The following is a 21,149-nucleotide window of genomic DNA, read 5'->3' as shown; positions in this document are numbered from 1 at the left end:
TAGTGAACTGAGAATGATTTGATATTCACAAAATAGGAATTTGTAAATCTTATTTACTTTGTTCACAGTGCCTGTTATCAAGCCACATACCTCATATGATTGGTTCAGTGATTTGCCCACAATTCAGAATGAGCATTGAATAGCTGTGGGTCTGCACACTGGTGGCATTTGGTACAGCAGGTGACCAGGTCGTCATAACTGATTCACCCTTATAATTTAATAGCTTGCCAAGTTACATTTGTCACAGGGCCATCATTGGCAGGTGATGCATTATTTGAAGCAACTTATATAACTTATATTATATGGTGTAGTGGTTAACGGCAGGTGGACTCTAAACTGGTGAACCAGGTTTGATTCCCCGCTCCTCCACATGAGCAATGGAGTCTTATCTGGTGAACTGGATTTGTTTCCCCACTCCTACATTCCAGCTGGGTGACCTTGGACTAGTCACAGTTCTCTCAGAACTCTCTCAGCCCCACCTGTTGTGGGGGGAGGATGGGAAAGGAGTTCGATTTCGAATACCTTTAATGGCATACAAATTGTTCAAGATCAACCTAGCAAGGCAACAACAGCCTTTACAACTTTACAACTTCTGACGAGTTAAAATAACACCATTTAAAAATTTAGCCACCGCTTCCAACAGCTTGTAGTTGTGGCTGTTTAAAAGATATATAACCTTCTGTTTATCTATAATGCCTTCACTTCCATGCAGGAAGGGGATTATGTGCTTCTTCCTACCTATCTCATAAAACGGACAATTCAACAGCATATGAGATACTGTTTCCACAGAACCCATACCACACGGACATTTCCTTTCTTTATGTCGGATTCCAAGGTGACGTCCAAGGCTAAAGGAAGAAGGCAGGGCATTACACCTAGCTAAGGTGATTGCTCTACGCCACCGGGCCTCAACCAGGAGATAAAGGTACTGGGCTACAATTAATCTATCCACAGGCATGGGGAAAGGAGTTTATTAGCCCCTTTGAATCTCCTTACAGGAGAGAAGGGGCAGGGTATAAAGTCAAACTCTTCATCTGTTCGTATGAAGGAGAGGTGGAGTCAAAACCCTGGAGGCTTACTCCCCAAAGCCATCCTGGCCTCCACCCTTTGGCCTGAGAGGGGCCTTGCTTAACCTTCTTTTACCTTCTCCCTGCGAATCCATCTCTTGCAGTCTGAGAAGGGTAGCTTCACATCAACTCCTTCCCAAATGTCAACACAGCTCCCATCTATCTTAAGTTATAATAGGCATTCCATTACCAGTTAAGGAAAACTGAACATTTCTGAGTAAACCTGTTCAGCAAATGCTAACCTTGTTTGGTATTCAGACTTTGAGCTGATCAGGTCTATCATCGAATTGCATCAAACAACTGGAACAGCTGCTGAAAAGGTTTTCAGCTCCCTGTTGATCAGAACTTGACTCTGAACTGAAGGGGATCCACTGTGAGTTGGTTTCTTACCCACCCTGCCAGTTCAGCAAAAGAGCTACACAATGAAGTTGCAAAAGGGAGCTCTTGATTCCCCATCCCAAACTCAACCTTTGCTGGGTACAGAGCAGGACATCACAATACAAGTTTCGGCTGATTCTTCAACAGCTGGAGTCTGCTTCTGATGGCTACAAAAAGTCTGTTCCTGAAAATCTGATGAACTGGTTGTGAACAACTGAACAGTTCATCAGTTAATTGACTGCTTGATCACCACTGACAAGTGGAAATGCAGCCAAGGTGTCAGGTGTTCGAATATCCCTGTTCCCAGCAGGAAACAGGGTGACCAACCAGTAGCTATGGCTAGGTCCTGCTGCCACTCCCTGGACTGAACTGTACTACTACTTAAGACACAAGTTTCAGTGTTGACCACTCAAACAATGGCAACATTTGCTTCAGGCCCCAAGAGCTTTCCACCCACCAGCACTTTGCCCTTCCTAAAGGAATTTAAGGCAACAAACATGGTTCTCTCTTCCTCTGTTTTATCCTCACAACAGTCAGGCATAGTAAATTAGACTGAAGAAGTGTGCCTTGCACATGGTAAGCCAGTGAGCCTCATGGCTGCATGGGGCTGAACTTATGTTTTCGGGGTCCTAGTCCAGGGGTAGGGAACCTGCGGCTCTCCAGATGTTCAGGAACTACAATTCCCATCAGCCCCTACCAGCATGGCCAATTGGCCATGCTGACAGAGGCTGATGGGAATTGTAGTTCCTGAACATCTGGAGAGCCGCAGGTTCCCTACCCCTGTCCTAGTCTAATACTCAAATCACAGTGGCTTTCCAAACACAGACTCTACGAATGAATAGTGAGACAGCCAGACAATAATGGCAAGGCTTGAACAGAGAGACAAACTGCAGGGCCTCCAATCCCAAGCAGGATCAAAACAACCTGTTTTATTTTGTAGGTTTTGTCAATAAAAAAACAAAAAATGATGGATGAAGACTGGGAATGGGGAAAGCAGTACAGGAACATAAAATGTTTGCTGCTTGCAATTTGTGAGCAACTTTTCAAACATAAAACTGGTGGAATATTCCCGGGGCTGGAAACTGGAGAGGAGGGTTTAATCAGGTTCCTATATGTTCCATAATTAAAGTACTAGATGTGGTGCAGGTTGTGATTGTGAGATCAGTTCATCCTGTGCCTCAGTATAGCTTTTGACCCATTCCATCCCATCCTTGTTTATATTAATTTTTTTAAAGCAAGAAATCTGATTATGGATCTTCTACTGTTTCATCTAGTATGGTCTGTAGAAGCAAAACAGTTTAGTGAGTGCAACAAATTAGAAGTGGTAGGTGAGGGTCAAATATCTGATCATTAATTTAGTCAATAGCTGTAGACAATTGTATATGGCTCTCCATCTATAAAGCTTACGTAAGAGGAGCCTTCTTCAACTGATTCCCTTCACATTCAATAAGATGTTTAAACATATCTCATGCAGTTAAAGCTTCACAGAAGGTAAACTGTCATGAAATTAGCAACAGAAGGCTTAAAGGACCTCTGCTTGGCTCTGTGACATTTATGCTTTGAGGTCCCACAGGAGCTGATCTTGTTCCTCATACTATCTACCATTAATTTGATACTTCTGGGAGAGATGGTTTAGGGAACAGGTTCCCAACCATTTTGAGCCCGTGAGTACCTTTAGAATTTTTATATATGACAGTGGATGCAACCACAAAATGGCCACTATATAGGAAACAGATCCAAGTACAAAATAATTACCACAGGAGGCAGAGCCAACCAAAAAATGCTGCCACAGGAGGCAGATCTAACCACAAATTATCAGACAGTGATATTATGCATAGCTCTCATCATAACTCTTCAACATTTCAGGCAAAAGGTTTAACAGGAAGCCTTTTAAAATGCACATTAAAACATTTTCTTGTATATACACAACTCACCTTTAGTAGTGCAGTGGATATTGTTGTGTTGTGTAGAAATGACTGTCCCCCCACCCCTGGTCTCTGAAAACCCTGGAGGAGTAAGAGGAAGGAACAGCCACAAAAGAGTTTGGCAGAAAAGGTACTGTCAGGTGTCGTTATGCCCATGAGTGCCACATTGGGGACCCTTGTGGGGGAATGATCTGAAGAGATCATTGTCAATATACAAACGACACCCAGTCATATTTCTCCCTAACAGCAGAGACACATGGGTCTGTGGAAGACCTGAACAAGATAGTAAGTCACATGAAAACCAATAAACTGAAGCTCAGTTCAGAAAAACTAGGGTGTTGCTGGTCAATTACAAAAGTGCTTGTGGGTTGAGGAGTCAGAAGAAGTCTGGAGAAGGTTGCCCTTTTTATGTGTGGTGTTGCCCTGGCTTATGGCTATGCTATGAACCAGAAAGCAGACTTCTCATCAGATGAAGAAGTCAAAGTTTCAGAGGAGAAGGGATCTGAGCACCTATTGCCACATTCAAAGGAGACAGTTGGGGCACTTTCAGGAGCCTCATTGATGTACAGGAGGAACCTCAAGAGTCTGAATCAGCCTGCTCAACCTGGACAACAAATCAGCCTTCAGACTCATATTTGGACCCTAAATACCCCAGAACCTGCAGTTGAACCAGACATCTCTGCCCAAAAGACCTTTTCAGCTCCCCCCCCCGCCTCCCCGCCCCCCATCTCAGTACTTGCTGCCATAACCAGTATGGCTGAATACTGGTAGACTGCTCTTGAAGGGGAAAATCCTTTAGCTCCACCTTTTTGCAATAGTATTTATGGCCTCTGTTCATCCATAGTCTTTACTGTACAACATCTATGACACAGTTTTGGCTTTTGCTTCTGCATTGACTCCTGGGTCTCAGCCTTGAGCAGAATAATCTCCTTCATGAGATGGTGCACAGTTTATCAGTTATGGCTGATATGCAAGCTGTGATCATTCTTTTCAAGGTCATGTCTTTGGGATCTTCTCCAGCAAAGTGCTTTGTGTAGGGTTGGGGGAGTACAAGTAAAGTGAACGCAAGCTGAAACATTGTCTGTTGCACCCCTTTTTTACATGCAGGTGAGGAAGGTGTTGTTGTAAGAACTTACAACACAGCCCCACTTTGAACATATTTTAATATGCTCCCAGGAGGAATAATATGGGAGTGAGCAACCATAAAAGTAGCAGCATCCAAGTAGCAGCAACCATATTATTCCTTGTAGAAACGGTCTTCTTTTGTATGTTGACTACTTTTACAGTGTGGATTCACCAGATGTTTAGAGCCAGAACTACAAATTGAGAAGGTTCACACTGGAAAATCTGCACAGAAGAAGCTCCGGCAAGTAATTGGGCTATCTTTCTGTAGTGAGGAAAAGAACAGCCAAAACATGGCTAGAGGGAATATCAACGAGTGGCAACTCAAATGTCTTGCGCCCATAAGTCATATCCAGGAGTCTTACCAGGATGAATGAACTTCAGTAACTAACAACCAGTTCTCAGTTGATGATAGATCCACATAAAAAGTTAAGCTTACTTGAAGGGTTTGGATGCCCAAATAGCATTGGTCGGATATGTATTCTCTGATACCATCCTAAGAGAATTGATCAGTACCTCCAAAAGATGAAAATAACCAGCATTCATTACAATTCACTTTGAAAACTCAGGTCTACCTTCTGTCTGTCTGTCTGCTGTTTTTCTGGTTGCCTTAGGCAAGCTGTTTTTTATTTTTAATATAACTTTATTTGTTAATTTCAAAATATATCAAATAACAGTAAAATATCAGACTTAAATAACAAATAACAATTAACAATATAGTACTCAATTACATTTTAAAAACTTTCTCAGTTTAACAGTTCTTTCATAAATTTAATTATTCCAGTTAAACAAAATCAATACATCAGAATATAAACTTCAAAACATCCTATAAACATTTTCACTATTGTATGACTCATTTTAAAAAAAAAATTTAGAAACAGATTTCATGTTTTATAAAACTTCTCAGGGTGTCCTCTCAATTTCTATGTATGTTGTCTAGGGCCATTATATTAGATATATTTCTTTCCCAGTTTTCTAACTGTGGTGTTTCATTTGTTTTCCATATCTTTGCTATTTCTATTCTGGCGATTGTTAGTAAATAGATAAGTAAATTAATATTTCTATTTACTATTCTATTTTTGGACATTCAGGCCGTTTCCGCACGGCCAAAAGCAGCGACGCGATGACGTCGCAAATTGCGACGCATCCCAAAAAAAGCGTTCACACAGACAGGCGGAGCTGCGGGCGTCCGCAGCCCCGCAGAAATGTGACGGTTCGCACGGAAGCGCTGCGGAAGCGGGCGCTCGATGTTGCGCCTGCGCACTTGCGGCCATGCAGGCCCGGACGCCATTTTTGACTACAGCCCTGGCGGCTGTTCGCACGAAAGCGGCGCCGATGCCACATGGGGAAAAAAGAGTGGTTTTAAGCGCTTTCTGAATACACCGCCTTCGCGCCGGTTTAGCTACAGCGACGGCGCTGACTGCGCTGAGTTCTCCGGCTGCGCTGCATTAACGCTCTCGCTCTGACGCTTCTTTTTCCGTTGCGACGACGTCATATTGTGCCCGTGCGGAAACGGCCTCTGTCTTCTGTCTGTTTGTGGTCTTTCCATTATTACAATATACGCTTTGAGAAAAATTTGAAGTAATTTTAGAGGGTTGATTAGTTTGTGGTTTTGTTCCAGTATGGTACCACTACCTATTTTATCAGCAGTTAGTTGTCCTGCTTTGGGAAAACATAATCAAAATTATGTGGGTAAAAATCCATGACATTTATCAGATATTTTAATAAAGGGAAGTACTGCTGCTTACGCCAATCTGTGACACATGTTAAGCCAGAGTGAATTCATGAAAACTGGTTGCGTCCCATCAACTCTGATGTGTAATAAATGTTGATAAATGTTCAGTAACTGGTTCTGATTAGCTCTTAATCATTTCAGGCAAGGATTCCTTTTCTCCATAGCTGTTGAAAAGGAAGGTAGGAAAATTCTCAAATTGAGAAAAGAGAGAAAATTCAGTGACAAGCTGTTTTGATGGAAGACAAGCCTCTGGTTATTTTTTCTCAGTAATGATCTTGCGATTTGTAGGTGGACAGATGGAGATTTATCAGTTGATTGATGCTCACTTGAAAACTAATTCACTAACAGTATCACAGAAATGGCTAGTGTTGGACTTTTCTACCTGTGTTCAGTGGTATGAAACATGGAAGCTACATTGTGGATTCTGTTTTGAATGACTGCTGGCATGTTTGGAACTTTTTTCAGAAACCAGAACATGACATGTAGCAGTGTCCAGGTCTACTTTCTCAAGGCATATTTACTTCTCTGTCCTCGTGGAAGCTCTGCACTTGCAGTTCTCTCTGCTTCTCTCTGTGACATGATGCTTCTTTCTCTTATACTTCTGATGCAAAAAATAATCAGATTCAATAAAATGCAAACTTGAGTGGCACAATCATACAATAAAGTATTACCATAATCCAACGCTAGTTTTGTTGACTTTTAGAAAGCCACTGTGAACAAAGTCTTTTACATTTTTAATGGATCAATTATTTCTTTGTCAATCCATGGCAAATCAATCCATGCCACAGTTTCTGGGGTTCATAATTTCCCATACATAGATGCATGGGAAGAATGCAAGCTCTTTAAGCATAGAGAGGTGACTTAGGCTTAATACATTCTTCATGATAATTCTGAGATTTAAAGGTGCTGAAAGCTTCACAGTGAATATGTTCAGTAGAACATACTGTTTTTGATAGCCATGACTATTCGAAGGATTGAGCCTCATGTATAATTGCTTCTACTTTATTCTTAACAGATCCTTAACATTGTTGTGGCTGTACAGTAGTTTTGGTAGTAAAATTTCATTTTCTTCTGCCTCATGACCATTTTTGTATTTGTATAGTAGGTTAAATTGATGCCCCCCCAAGGATCATGAATGATTGGATCAGATAATTAAATGATGTGGGGGATACTATACATGTGAAATAAGGTTAATAGCACAAACTCAGATGAATGCCGCATGGTAATGTTTTTTTAAAAGGGCTGATTCATAATCACTGAATGACTGGTTGATTTCCTTACTCTTCAGTTCAAGATTTGATCTGTGGAATGGCAGGTGTGGGTTTGAGGAAAGAAAATCATGCTGTGACAAAATGTGCATATAGGTAATGCTGCCGATTATGCTGTCCTGAGTCTGTTGGAACACATCAAAAGAAACTTTCTTATCAGGGTTGTTTGTAATAGAACTCACAATTTCAACATATTCCATGTTGAAAGTGTGTTAATTTGAAGACCATCCTCAAAGCCATATGTTCAGTTAGCTGAGAGTTGAACCTGTTGGAGTAGCTTCTTAGACTAAACCTGTTTGAACTAGTCCTCATTCTTCTGGTCTTTATTTTGGAACCCAGATACATTACAAGGGCCAAGCTGCTCACGAACAGCTGAACTGTTTGATGAAAAACAAGCTCCTTGTTCACAGTGGGTGAGAAGATTATGAGCTGAATCAGCTGGTGTTTGAGTATTCCAAGAGGAATCAGGATATGATCCAGAAACGTTTTGGGAGTAGAACAGAATTTTAGAGAGCAGATATAGTACAGTCAAGTTATTTGTGGAATGAAACATAGTGATTCTGCTGATGTCTGTCCTGAGATAGTGGGTTAAATTAGCCATTCAGCAGATCAGTTCAGTTTATCTAAATCCATACCATGACTGATACATGCAAGTCAGACTTCAGTCATTTCAATTATTTTAGACTCTTACTTCCATTACTCCCATGGACTCTTACTTCCATTACTCCCTTGGAGGCAAAGTACTCAGGTTATAATTTGCTGTTTGGAAACTGTCTATTCTTTAAATACAGTCATGCTTCTGTAGGTTCTGATGCTTCATTAGGAAAGAAAAATAAGAATAAAATTCTAGCTCATTATATAACCAAGCCATGGGCTAAAATATTGATTGAACCATTCATAACTGACATCAAAAATAAAGGAACTAATGAGGCATGCAATAAATGAAGAAGAACTAGGACAACCTGTGTGTCTTCTCTTTTATTTTCTTCACTGAAGGCTGTCTCTGTAAAAGGGTGGGACAGGTAAGAACAGTTCCAGGGGCTCCTCACTGAATCATTGTCTTTCTCTGTATTATTGGAGGAGCAATTTTGTTTTCCAAATGAGTCCCTGAGGCTTAACCTGGCAAGCAGTGAACTGCCCTAACTTTTCTGGTGACTTGTTGGGGAAGAAGAAACAGGATGTTTTCTGAACTTTTCTGCCTTCCTTGTTCCATTGAGGCTTCAGAAGAGAGAAGGATGTTTGAATTCAAGACCCTATTTTGCTGTCCCTATGTAAGAGGACAGTTCCCAGAGTTTTGCCTTCTGTAACTCTCAGTGCTCTTAAGACTGGGTGATGACTGTAACCTTTAAAATACTTGATGTTCACTGGTGCCCTGTCCTTATATTGTAAGTCCGGCCTATCAAGTTTGTGGCACCTGGGCTTCGTGCAGTAAATTATTATTATCACTGGGTGCCTGGAAAATTATCTGTTCTGGGGACTGGTGGGGAGCAGTAATTAAAGGGATGGATGCATCAAGCACTCAGAAGTCAGCAACACTGAATTCACACACACATGTAGCCTGGTATTTTCATTAAGCCATCCATCTGAACCAACTCTCTTATAATGTAACTGTGCTTATGACTGCTTTCTTAGGCCCCTTCCTCACATACAGAATAATACACTTTCAATCCACTTTCAATGCACTTTTACAGCTGGATTTTACCGTGCGGAATAGCAAAATCCATTTTTAAAACAATTGTGAAAGTGGGTTGAAAGTGCATTATTCTACATGTGCAGAAGGGGCCTCCGTGTTGTAACTCAAATGTCCATTAATGCAAATCAAGGGTCTCCATTAATGGCAAATATATATGTTGTAATTTCATAGGGGAAAAGAAGGAAAATGTTCTGATGAACTCTTATTGATTCCACATGTTCATTTTCTAGATGGCAATTTATATACAAAATGGAATCAGGATGCAGGACCATGGGCTTTACAACATTTAAAGAGAAGTGGTCTTGAGGATGTGCATGTATAAACTAAGGTTGTACATAGAACATTTTGCAATGCACTCCACCTCAGTGTATATTGATCCTACACATATGTCATGTGTACAAAGCCTGACTCCACTTGGTTGCCTAAATATTGACTCAGTTTTGGTGGCAGCAGTACCATGACAGTGTTTAATGTTTCTGTCTTTGATCGGGGAGTGTGTGTGCACGCCCAAGGGGAAGAATGGCAGGAACAGACATTTATATTCTTGTTACTATTCTGCTTGGGCAAGTGGCACCTTGCACATGCAGACAGAGGGAAACAGTGCAGAATCAGTTTTTTTATATTTCATTTTTCTCAGCTCTGATTCCAGCCTGGTGGAGACCAGGGCCCTGTGGAACTTGTCATGGTCCTGCAGGGCCTGTAAAACAGAACTATTCCACCCAACCTATGATTGAGGACAGCAATGATACTTATAACAGAGCTGGTCCCCCTGCTCCCTGTCCCTTGCAGGGCAGGAGTGGCGTAATGGTTAACAGCAGGTATACTCTAATCTTGAGGAACCAGATTTGATTCCCCGCTCTGCTGCCTGAGCTGTGGAGGCTTATCTGGGGAATTCAGATTAGCCTGTACACTCTAACACATGCTAGCTGGGTGACCTTGGGCTAGTCACAGTTCTTCTGAGCTCTCTCAGTCCTACCTACCTCACAGGGTATTTGTTGTGAGGGGGGAAGGGTAAGAAGTTTGTAAGCCCCTTTGAGTCTCCTATAGGAAAGAAAGGGGGGATATAAATCCAACCCTCCTCCTCCTCCTCCTCCTCCTCCTCCTCCTTCTTCTTCTTCTTCCTTCCCCCTTAACTAATTTGATTTAACAATCATGAGTTATCACACCAGGAATTGTAACTGTCTGTATTTTAATATTGTCTACTACTGTAAGCCACCCTGAGCCCATAAGGGGAAGGTGACCTATAAATCCAAAAAGACATAAAAAGAAATAAAATGTTTGAAAAAGCTTCTGTGTTGAAGCACCTTAAATGTTGCTTAAAAGCAATGCTGAAGGACTGGGAATTTGAGATGGAGGAAAGTGCTAATGCACATGGGAATATGATAAGATGCATAAGAGCAGAAAGCTGAAGAACGTGAAAGAGAAAAGGCTGGATACCCATGCAGGTATATTCTGTGACAGAAAAATTAAGGAGGAAAGGAGAGCTGGGAGATTTGAGAAGCTGGCAGTGAGGGCTTAGTGAACTGGGAAAGAAATGAAGGGGTCAGTTGGAAGTCAGCCAAAGAGAAGGCATTGAAATATCACAGGGAGCTTTAGAATGAACTCAAGGATGCACTCATAAGAATAGATAGTAATGCAGAAGGATACTGCCCTAGGCAAGTTCTTGTTATTTCAATGGAAACACACATGCCACAATTTAAAAAGCTGTCCCCCTGTTTAAAAAAATCTGGGACAAATTAGTACTCAATGGGAAAATTAGCACCTTTACCAGGGCTGTGGCTGATTGCCTCAATGCTGGCTATCACTAGTCTCAGATCAACTGTGTTGGTTGAAGTAGCAAGCTTCTGGTATGATAGAACCTTTCTGAGGAGGAAAAATGATAAGGTTTAAGACAGACACCGACATATGCCTGCAGGGAAGTCTGAAGACAATTAGGGAGGCCAGGAGGTTAAGCAGGAGTCACAACTGGGCAAAATATCTTATTTCTATGCATGAATGCCCAAGTAGAACTTCTGAGATTAATTTTTAAAAGAGGACAAGATATTTCAGATGCCAAAATAAGAATAAATGGAATGCACAGGAAGACTAGCCAGTCCAGCTTAAAAATGGCATGAGGAAAAAAAACTCTTAAAAATCAAGAGCTAACGATGGTTGGGTTGCTGCATTCAGATTATATACGAGGCCTACGGATGTTAGTTCCCAGGCTTGCCTGCTAAATGTGCATGTGCCAAAATAAATGGCATAGTGAACAATAGCAGGTGATGCTATTTGAACAGGTTTACATGAGAGGATCTGAGGATGTGTGTCCCAGTTAATGAAAGGAAATACCTGTAATCCAGAACCAAATAGGCAACCAGTGAAACTGTTCAGAAATTAGTATAGTGTGAGTTCAGTGACCAGCACATGCTGAAAGAGAGGCCTCCCCACATTCCATATTAATTGGAGCTTCCAGTTTACCCTTAAGGAGCCCCATCAAGAGCATGCTGCAATAATGTAGCCTGAAACACACAGTCTGAAGCCTGGAACATGACCTGGTCTGAGGAAAGGACACTCTTCACATCAAATACATTTGGTGAGGTACCCCCAAGCATCAACACTAACTCACTACTCCAGAAGATTGGTCCTGAGGAAACATGTCCACTTTGTGCCCTGAAGCAACTCCCCACAATACAAAAGCAGGCCAAGTTGTTCGTGATTCATGTTTATAGGCTACAATTCCAGGCAAAATAATTTCAGAGGAGTGTAATTTGTCTCCAAGTTTGGCAATTTTTTTAAAAGAAACTGTTAGGTGTTGAGCAAGACTGAAGCTCCACCTACCAAACCAATTGCCAGTCAGAGAGTGTGAACCAAATGCTGGAAGTGTAGTTGAGATGCTATATCAACTATCATCAAGGCAACTATCATCAAGACAACTGGTCTTTTGCAGAAAATGCCTACAATAATGCTGTGCATCAGAGTACTGGACAGTCCCCCTTTGAAGTGGCCTATGATCAAGAGGGGAAACTGTTACCATTCTTTGAGAGGGAAGCGGAGGGGCCAAAGCACTTGTAGGACTGGTTGGGGAATGTTCAGAAGTCTTGGCCCCACATTTGCAAGACCCTGGTTAAGGCCAAAGAGTCCCAAGATGACAAGAAACACAAGGATGACTGCTTTGTGGTGAGGGACCTGGCAAAACTAAAATAAAACTAAAAAGCAAGCAACTAAAGTAAAACTAAAAAGCAGGCAAGAGATAATTGTCCCAGACAGAGGATCCCACATCATGGCTGGGAGACATGACTGTATTGGGCTGGAACAGGGCTAGAGTATGATAAACATTGGATACAAACTCTAGTTGTCAACTGCTTTGAATTTTATTGACAAATAGGAATATACAACAAATAGATTCAAGGAGGATGCTGATGGCTGCTAGCCAAGGTTACTAAAGGAAACTTCCACATTCAGAAGCAGCAAACCTCTGAATATCAGCACTAGGTGGCAACATCAGGACACTATTTTCTTGGACACTATTTTCTGTTTGCTGATCCTCTAGAGCAGAGATGGCGAACCTTTTTGAGGCCGAGTGCCCAAATTGCAACCCAAAACCCACTTATTTATCACAAAGTGCCAATGTGGCAATTTAACCTGAATACTGAGGTTTTAGTTTAGAAAAAAAGATTTCCTCCGAGGCATGCGTTACTCGGGAGTAAGCTTGGTGAAGCAACCGTGCAAAGCTTTGAATGAGTGAATCACGACCCTAGGAGGGTTTACTCAGAAGCAAGGCCAGCCTAGATGTGTGTGTGGGAGGGCGATTTCCCGTTCCCCCCATGACGAACTCTGTGCGCACATGCCCACAGAGAGGGTTCTGAGTGCCGCCTCTGGCACGCATGTCATAGGTTCACCACCACTGCTCTAGAGTCTAGTGCAACTTGTTGGCCACTGTATTGGATAGAATGCTGGGTTGAATGGGCCACATGTCTGATCCAGCAGGTTTCCTTTTATGTTCTTATGAGGTTACCATAATGTTGTCAGTACCAGTTACCTTGAAAATGAGATATACAAATTTTAAATAGCTAAGTACTGTTTAACGAGTGGAAATTACAGATGGAGATAGTGTGCTCTCTGAGTTCCAGTCCAAGCTCAAATCTACCACCTGCTGTTCATTTTCAACAAGTCTGAAGCTCATTAGAAGACTGAGTTAGCCACTGCAGTTGGTAAACTGGCTTGAATATCTGCTCTAATTAGGAGGTTAAGAAAGCCTATGAAAGAATGAGATAAGATGGCAGAAAATTAAAAACCAAGGAAGGTATAGTTTGATTTGAGAGAAAGAGAGAGACAGCTATGTTGGTAAACACATTAGCTTTCTAATTGGTCCCCTTGAGAAAATATTTTGCCTTTAGGGTTCAGTTCATGGATAGACATTTGTGTCTGACCTTGTCAAAAGCACCCAGGCTGGCTTCAGTTCTCTGTGCACTAATTGTATACTTGGACAGTTTTTTTTCTGAGCGATTAGAAGTTCAGGAGTGGTTCTTAATTGGTAGATCTTTTCTGTACAGTCATAACTTCCAAAAAGTTTTGAAGCGAAATAAAACTGACAGTGTTTTATTCAATGTGCTATTATTTTTCTCCCTGATATGACAATTTGTAGTGTTTTTACTTTCTGAACACTGCCCTCTTCTCTCCTGTACAGAGATGAAACTGTTTTACTTCTATTGGGGAAAAAAACCTCATTATGACCAACAGATGAACAATGTTTATGTTCTTCTTATTGCTAATCATTTATTTAACGTCATAGCATGCAGTTGGCTTTACAATCTATTATCTTGTTCATCCTCACCCTTGCATATGGCTGCTGTTCGGTTTTTAAAGATGAGTCACTAGGAGGAGTGCGAATGACTTGTCAGGATCCACTTGCAAATCTCCCAAATCAAAGGGCAGCCAAGGTCACACTAAAGGCTTGATATATGGCTGTGAATAGATGTAGGTTAAAGTATCAGCCATAAGACCCATCTGAAAGTAGTATAACAATAGTGCTTTATGTTTATATAGGGAAAACACTTGGGGAGGGGGGAGCAAAGTTGCACTCACTTGCCCTGTGATCCACACCTATCCATGTTCAGTCTAATATTGGCACAATGTATACCTATATTGACTGTATGAAGGTAGGCTCTGTTCATATGAAGGGGAATACTGTGCAAGGACTCAGCCTCCAAACATACAGTTTCATGCACACAGTTGTTGAATGCTTGTGGGCAAGAATTACTAGCACTAACCAGTGCCCTCTCTATGTTTTGCCTGTACAAATGCAAGCCATGTGTTCAAGTCTGGATAATCTTGTTAATTTTTGCTGTTGGCTCTCAGCATGGTGTAGTGGTTAGGAATGGTAGACTGGAAACTTGTGCAGCTGGAAACTTGGGTCTCAATGTGCAGCTGGAAACTTGGGTCATCAGTCCTCCTATTGCCCGTTAAATCTGCCATGGTCTATTCCTAAAACGTTATTTTTCAGATGAATCTTCCAATTCTACTCAGGTTTGATATGCAACCTGTTCCAGAAAAAAAAGAGAATGCCTTTCAGAAGATTTTGGGATTCATCTTGTGTATCAAGCCTGGGAAGGCAGTTGGCAGCTGAACTTTTCCCCTGGTCCTAAGGTATGCCTAGCTGGACAATGGAGCTGGCTAATCAAGACTGGTAACTATTAACCATCCCTTGAAACCTTATTGAACTTCCACCCTTATTATTTTTAATGAGCCCTTATATGCTTTGCATTTGTGTGTTCATTGCCTAAAACATTTTCCCTGTTTTCAATAATTATTATGAATAAAACACAGTTTGTTAATTGTACAACTGTCTTTTGATTTGAGAGTTTTCACCCAGGATTATCCTGGTGTATACAAGTTATTGATCCAAGTTACACCCCCTCCCCCCCCCAGCAATCTCTGCAGCAAATCCCCCAAATTAAAGGGAGACTACCTACCCAGGGTAACTCCAAGGCCCAGTTTTCAGGTCCCCATGTCCCCATGATCTAGGCTACTGTGCAAGAGATACAGATAGTGGGACATGCCACTTGTAGCATTTATGATTTGTTGATGCAAATGGACCTGAGATATTGAGAGTGCAATCTTAAGCAGAGCTATACTGTACTCAACCCACTTGCTTCAATTGGAATGGCATTGAGGGAGGAAGCCAAAGCCAGCCATGCACAGAGCTCAAGCTTTGAGCGGATGGTATCATGGTAAACAGTGGGATTTTTCTTTCTCCTCTACCAGAGAAGGGCATGGGCAAGAAAGGGGGTAGTTAGAGCACTGCAAAGTGACCACTCTGCTTGTGTGAGTTTCATCATGGCACAGTCCACCACTTTGCAAGAATGTGGAGTAAGTGGAAAGGGGATGGTATATCAAACAGGAAAAAAGAGTGACTAGAGTGACTGGGGGGAAGAATTAGGACTAATAAAAGGAAACACTTCTTCACGCAACGCATGATTGGTGTTTGGAATATGCTGCCACAGGAGGTGGTGATGGCCACTAATCTGAATAGCTTTAAAAAGGGCTTTGACAGATTTATGGAGGAGAAGTCGATCTATGGCTACCAATCTTGATCCTCCTTGATCTCAGATTGCAAATGCCTTAGCAGACCAGGTGCTCAGGAGCAGCAGCAGTAGGAGAAGGCCATTGCTTTCACATCCTGCATGTGAGCTCCCAAAGGCACCTGGTGGGCCACTGCGAGTAGCAAAGTGCTGGACTAGATGGACTCTGGTCTGATCCAGCAGGTTAGCTCTTATGTTCTTATGTTCTTATAATGTGTAACCATTTTTATGATGGCTCTGTTTTTGAATATATACAGACCATAATTCTTCTCATCAAATAGAGCCATCAAGAAGATTATAGCTAATAATAACAGCACGGCTATATGCCTCAATTCACATCCCAGAGGTAAAATCTGGCTTGACCATTTTTACTTGTTGGCTTTAAAAAAAAAACCCTCAACATCTGGTAAGTCTAACAGGAAGCCAGCCCCCTCTTTCCACCTATGAATGGCAGCCAACAATAAATTCAGCACAAGCCATGCATTTGTATTCATTAAATAATCTTCCCAGTCTATTTTTATTGGTGTGAACAAGTGTGCTGTACCAATTCTCATCCCATTTGTCTCATTCAGTGATACTTGTATTGATTTATTTCACTGTAGAATGCCCAGATGGCCTATACATATCACAGTTTCAAAGGCTTACTTGGATATCTTTTGCAATGAAAGATATGTAAATAAACAAGTGCCATTTTGCATCATTGCCATCTGGAAGAAACGTGAAATAATTTTTCACCATTATTTGGATTATGCTTTGGAAACAGCATGTGGGTCCCAGAGCCAGTTAAATCAAAGCCCCAGTCATGTCGCTGTGCTTGACTTTAAACCATTTAGCCCTCCAAACCTTTCCCTAACCACCCATGCATTTCCTGCTGCCTGAAATATATCTGTACCACAATTGCTTGTGTCATTATGCTGGCTTAGCCGTCATGCTTGCCTTGACCATTTTTACTTGTTGGCTTTAATTTACAGTGTCTTAGGACTATCTTGTAAATCAATTTATATACATCTTAAAGGGAGGGTTTATGAATGACAGTCGTTCTTCCCCAATAAAGCATGCAATGCATTATACAGTGCAGACATTGGCCCAGGGCATCTAAAAATGAGCGTACAAGAACTGAGGTTCAGAATTGACTAGCTGACCATTGGGGAAGATTTAGAAGAAATAATGCAAAATGAGAGCGTTTCTAAACATGTACATATATTATTATGTCGAGGTGGAAAGTGGCATCAAACTACTGGCAACTTATGGTGACCCCTTAAACTTCCAAGGCAAAAGACCACTGGAGGTGGTTTGCCATTGCTTACCTCTGTACTGCAACCTTGGACTTCCTTGATGGTCTCCTGACCAAGTACTAACTAGGGCTGACTCTGCTTAGCTTCCAACATCTAATAAGATCAGACAAGCTTGGGACATCCAAACTAATATTTCTAATGTAATACTTATTTTGTTAATACTTTGCTATTGAATAGGACATGGAGTGTTGAAAGTATTCCACACATATAGTTTTAGAAACCTCTACAGTGGCTCTGGGAGAGAAGGCAGCATGGTTTAGCCCAATCTCATCATATACGGGAAGCTGAGCAGGGCCAATACTTGGAAGGGAGTCCTCCAAGAAAGACTCTGCAGAGGAAGGTAATGGCAAACCACTTTGCTTCTCACTTTCCTTGAAAGCCCCTCGCTGGGATCACCAAAAGTTGGCTGTGACTTGACAGCATTTTACATGCACACAGTAATCCTGTAACATAGGCTAGGCTAGAACTGTTATTCCCATAAAGCTGATGGGGGATGAAAGCTGACTGGCTATGCCCAGGCTATAGAGAGAGTTCGTAGCTGAGATGAGATTTGAATCAGAAATCTGGTAGATCACTAAGTTACTGTAACTAGCTGAACTTTCTTTCTAGCAATGAACTTGAAGTGACTTATATAGTTTTCCTGAGTGATTGCAGCTGCCATTTCCCCTTCTCCCATTTTACATTCTCACTAAAGTCCTGTGGGGGAAGGATTTCGAGGTCAGAGGACACATTGAAAAGAGGACACATTGTTTGAGAGATTACTCTTCCCACTCACCCACTGCTTGGAGTTTATAGTGCCAAGTGTCCCATTTTGGTTCATTAGGTGGCAGCCTTAAAAGAATAAAAATCCGTTTATTACTTTGGTGATGCTTATCAAACATTCCTGTTTCAAAGGCTGACGGTCAGTCCTTTTTCTGACTGTCAGAAAGTCATCTGAGTAGCAAATATATACAGTCAAAACACAGTCTAAAAATCTAAGGCCAGCCAAGCCTGGAAAACACAGACTGTATATACAAACGCAAAGCAAAATAACTTATTGGTATATGCCAGTGATGGCGAACCTTTTTGAGACCAAGTGCCCAAATTGCAACCCAAACCAAGTGCCCAAATTGCAAATTGCAATTTGGGCACTTGGCACATTATCACAAAGTGCCAACATGGCAATTTAACCTGAATACTGAGGTTTTAGTTTAGGAAAAACAGTTTGTCCTGAAGCACGTATTAAGCTTGGTGAAGCAACCGTGCAACGCTTCAAATGGGTGAATCATGACCATGGGAGGGTTTACTCAGAATCAAGGCCAGCCTAGATATGTGTGAGTATGGGGAGGTGATTTTCTGCTCCCCCTCATGACGAACTCTGTCCGCGTGTGCCCACATAGAGGGCTCTGAGTGCCACCTCTGGCACGCGTGCCATAGGTTCACCACCACTGGTATATGCAAATGTACCAAATTGTAAAGACAATTGATAAGACATAAACCATTCGTAGAGGTATATTGTGTACATATGGTAACTAATGTGCAACTGGATAAAGATTCAACAACATATAAAACATATAAAACAGTGCAGGTGCTTCACCTTATGAAACATAGTGGGGTAGTAATTATTAACAAAACTCTTAATCACTGTACATAAGGTATCAGACCTGTAGCATCCAGATTAGTGTTTGTTGTAACAGAGTTGGGTTGAGGTAGTGTGGAAAACACAGCTGAAGCTGATAGCCTCAGGCCCTGCCTGTGAAAAAGCGACAAGAAGCCCTCAGAAGAGATTATGTCTTTCTGCAGAATTTGCTACCAGGTGCAGTGACCTTTCCTTATATTGTTGCATGGTGCTAGGATTGTGTTTGGAGTTTCCATTTTAGAAGCTGGACAGTTCCCTACTGCTACAGGACATGCTGTGACAGATAGTTAAAAGGGAATCATGTGTTCCATTCCAAACTGAATGCCTAGAGTCATTGTTTCTTACTGTGTTTTTACTCAGATTTGCTCTGCCTGCAATTTTTGAAAAAGAAGAAAGCAGACTGAGAATTCCATTGAAAAACGCATCATGTTTAAAGGAGTCAGTCTGCTGAGTTTAACTGCCACCTGGGAAATGATGAGTAATGCAGTGTTAGCAATTTCAGAGATCACAAATCCCAATCATGGCTTGTTAATTAATGGGAACTATGAATTTTAGGAGACTGACGTGTGGACTGATGCATTTTGCCAGAACAAATAATGGCCTTTTCCTCATGAGTTTTTTTTTACAATGTATCTTGCCGCCAAGGCTACTTTTCTCTTTTAATTCTGCATTTTTTTCCTGAGCACTTTTACTACAATGTGCTTTTTAACCCATTTCCAAGTCACTTTCCCTTAAATGTATGATCATGTTGAAATGGTCTTTATTTCTCTGCCCTGCCAAACACCTGATCTTAATCCATGCCCCATTTAGTTGCCCCAAATCCCCTTTTGGCCATTTTCTCCTCATCCTCCATTTTTGATATGACTTTAATCCCCCCCCCTCTTTTCCATATTGCATTAGTGATATAACATGGTACAAGCTAGATTGATTGTATCAGCTTTGTCAATTTCATCTTGAATTAGCAATTTAACAGTAAGGCAAAGACACACGGTGTCTGCAGCTAGGAGCAAGTGAAATTGAAAAGGGAAGTTGCTTTTGCAGGAGGAAATTGACAAGAAGTAATGTGAGCTCCCAAAGGCATGTGAGCCTTTGTGAGCTCCCAAAGGCATGTGAGCTCCCAAAGGCATGTGAGCTCCCAAAGGCACCTGGTGGGCCACTGCGAGTAGCAGAGAGCTGGACTAGATGGACTTTGGTCTGATCCAGCTGGCTTGTTCTTATGTTCTTATGTTCTTATGTTCTTATGGTGTGTTACTGCAGCTCTAATTTGGCTGAAAATTGTGTCTCTTTGTGCGTGGTGGTGGGTGTTTCTGCTTTTTCAGGTAATGGCACCTGCTCAAGTAGGTTTTTGTTAAAGCTTCCAATATGTGCAGTTCCAATTTGTGTAGTTTCCTAAGCTCCCCTTCAGCTGTTTTCTCCTCCCCCTCCTCTATTTTCAATACAATTAAAAATGTGTGTGTTATATTTAACTATTGATCTTACATTGGGCTAGATATACAATCTAGCATGTAAGGAGCTTTAACAGTACAGGATCTCCCCACCTTATGTAATGAGCTTCCTGCTGTTTTCTTCAACAAAATTCCAATGATATGAGAAAATGCAAGGATTGGCTTTTTGGCCCATTATACATCCCCTTTATATTCAGATTTCATTCCCCCCATGGCTGATTTTCTTACATGTACTCTCATTAGGCTTTTTCACACTAACCCTGCCATTTTCAAAACCTCTTAAAGCGTGATAGTTACTCTTCCTTACCGGTTCCTGTGAAGAACTCTGCTGTTCGTTCTGTCTTCCATAGGCCTTCTTATACTTCTAGTCTGTTCCTGCCCACAAAAAAGAGCAGGGATTCTGGCAGGGATAGAATCAGGAAGTTGGGGGGGGGGGGAGAGCTGCGTGGCTGCCAAGTGCTTCAATCCTAGCTGTGCTCCAGGATGTGAATGAATAAAAGGCCTTTGTTTTGGAGAACAGTACTTTTGGAAAGAAAATAGTAAGTACATAACAGAAAACGCGCTGGTAGGAACCATGGAATTCATGGGCACTGCATTGGGGATCAAAAACATGAGAAGTTCTCTATTCTTCCTAAACCATTTCAGTTCTGCAAGGTCAATGATGTAGCTTCAAAGCTTCTTTTTAAAAATAAAAATGTTCTCTTACTTTGAGCTTAATGATTCTTTTCACATTTACAGTGACAAATTACTCTCTGAAGACTAGGTCAAGTGAAACTTGCCTAGAGGTCCAAAGGCAATTCAGGCTGGAAGAAAAATGGATATAGCTCTATACTCTTTCCCACATAAAGATCAAAGTAGAATTATAACTTCATCTGCCACATGCTGGACCGCCTTTGTTTTAGAATGCTCCGCTTGGGTCCTGGTGCCTACTGGGCAATAGTGTATGTGGCAGATGAAGGTACAATTCTACTTTGATCTTTATGTGGAAAAGAGTTATAGGTAGGGTGTGTTCTGAACCCCCCCCCCCCATTTTGAGTTTCAAA

The 21,149-nt window shown here is 41.5% G+C and overlaps 1 long non-coding RNA gene across 1 annotated transcript; it reads right to left on the bottom strand.

The window, feature by feature from the left end:
• Positions 1–6,016: 6,016 nt before the first annotated feature.
• LOC125429680 lies at positions 6,017–20,511 on the bottom strand. The gene is made up of 3 exons (XR_007244026.1): positions 20,414–20,511; positions 17,819–17,874; positions 6,017–6,828 (listed from the first exon to the last, which is right to left on the bottom strand). It is a non-coding gene; the product is annotated as an uncharacterized LOC125429680 (long non-coding RNA).
• Between the last annotated feature and the right edge of the window lie 638 nt (positions 20,512–21,149).

This window comes from Sphaerodactylus townsendi, linkage group LG03 (assembly GCF_021028975.2).
Source record: "Sphaerodactylus townsendi isolate TG3544 linkage group LG03, MPM_Stown_v2.3, whole genome shotgun sequence".
Classification (NCBI taxonomy): Eukaryota; Metazoa; Chordata; class Lepidosauria; order Squamata; family Sphaerodactylidae; genus Sphaerodactylus; species Sphaerodactylus townsendi.
The sequence above is the reverse complement of the archived record's forward strand: the minus strand, read 5'-3'. Positions and strand labels throughout refer to the sequence as shown.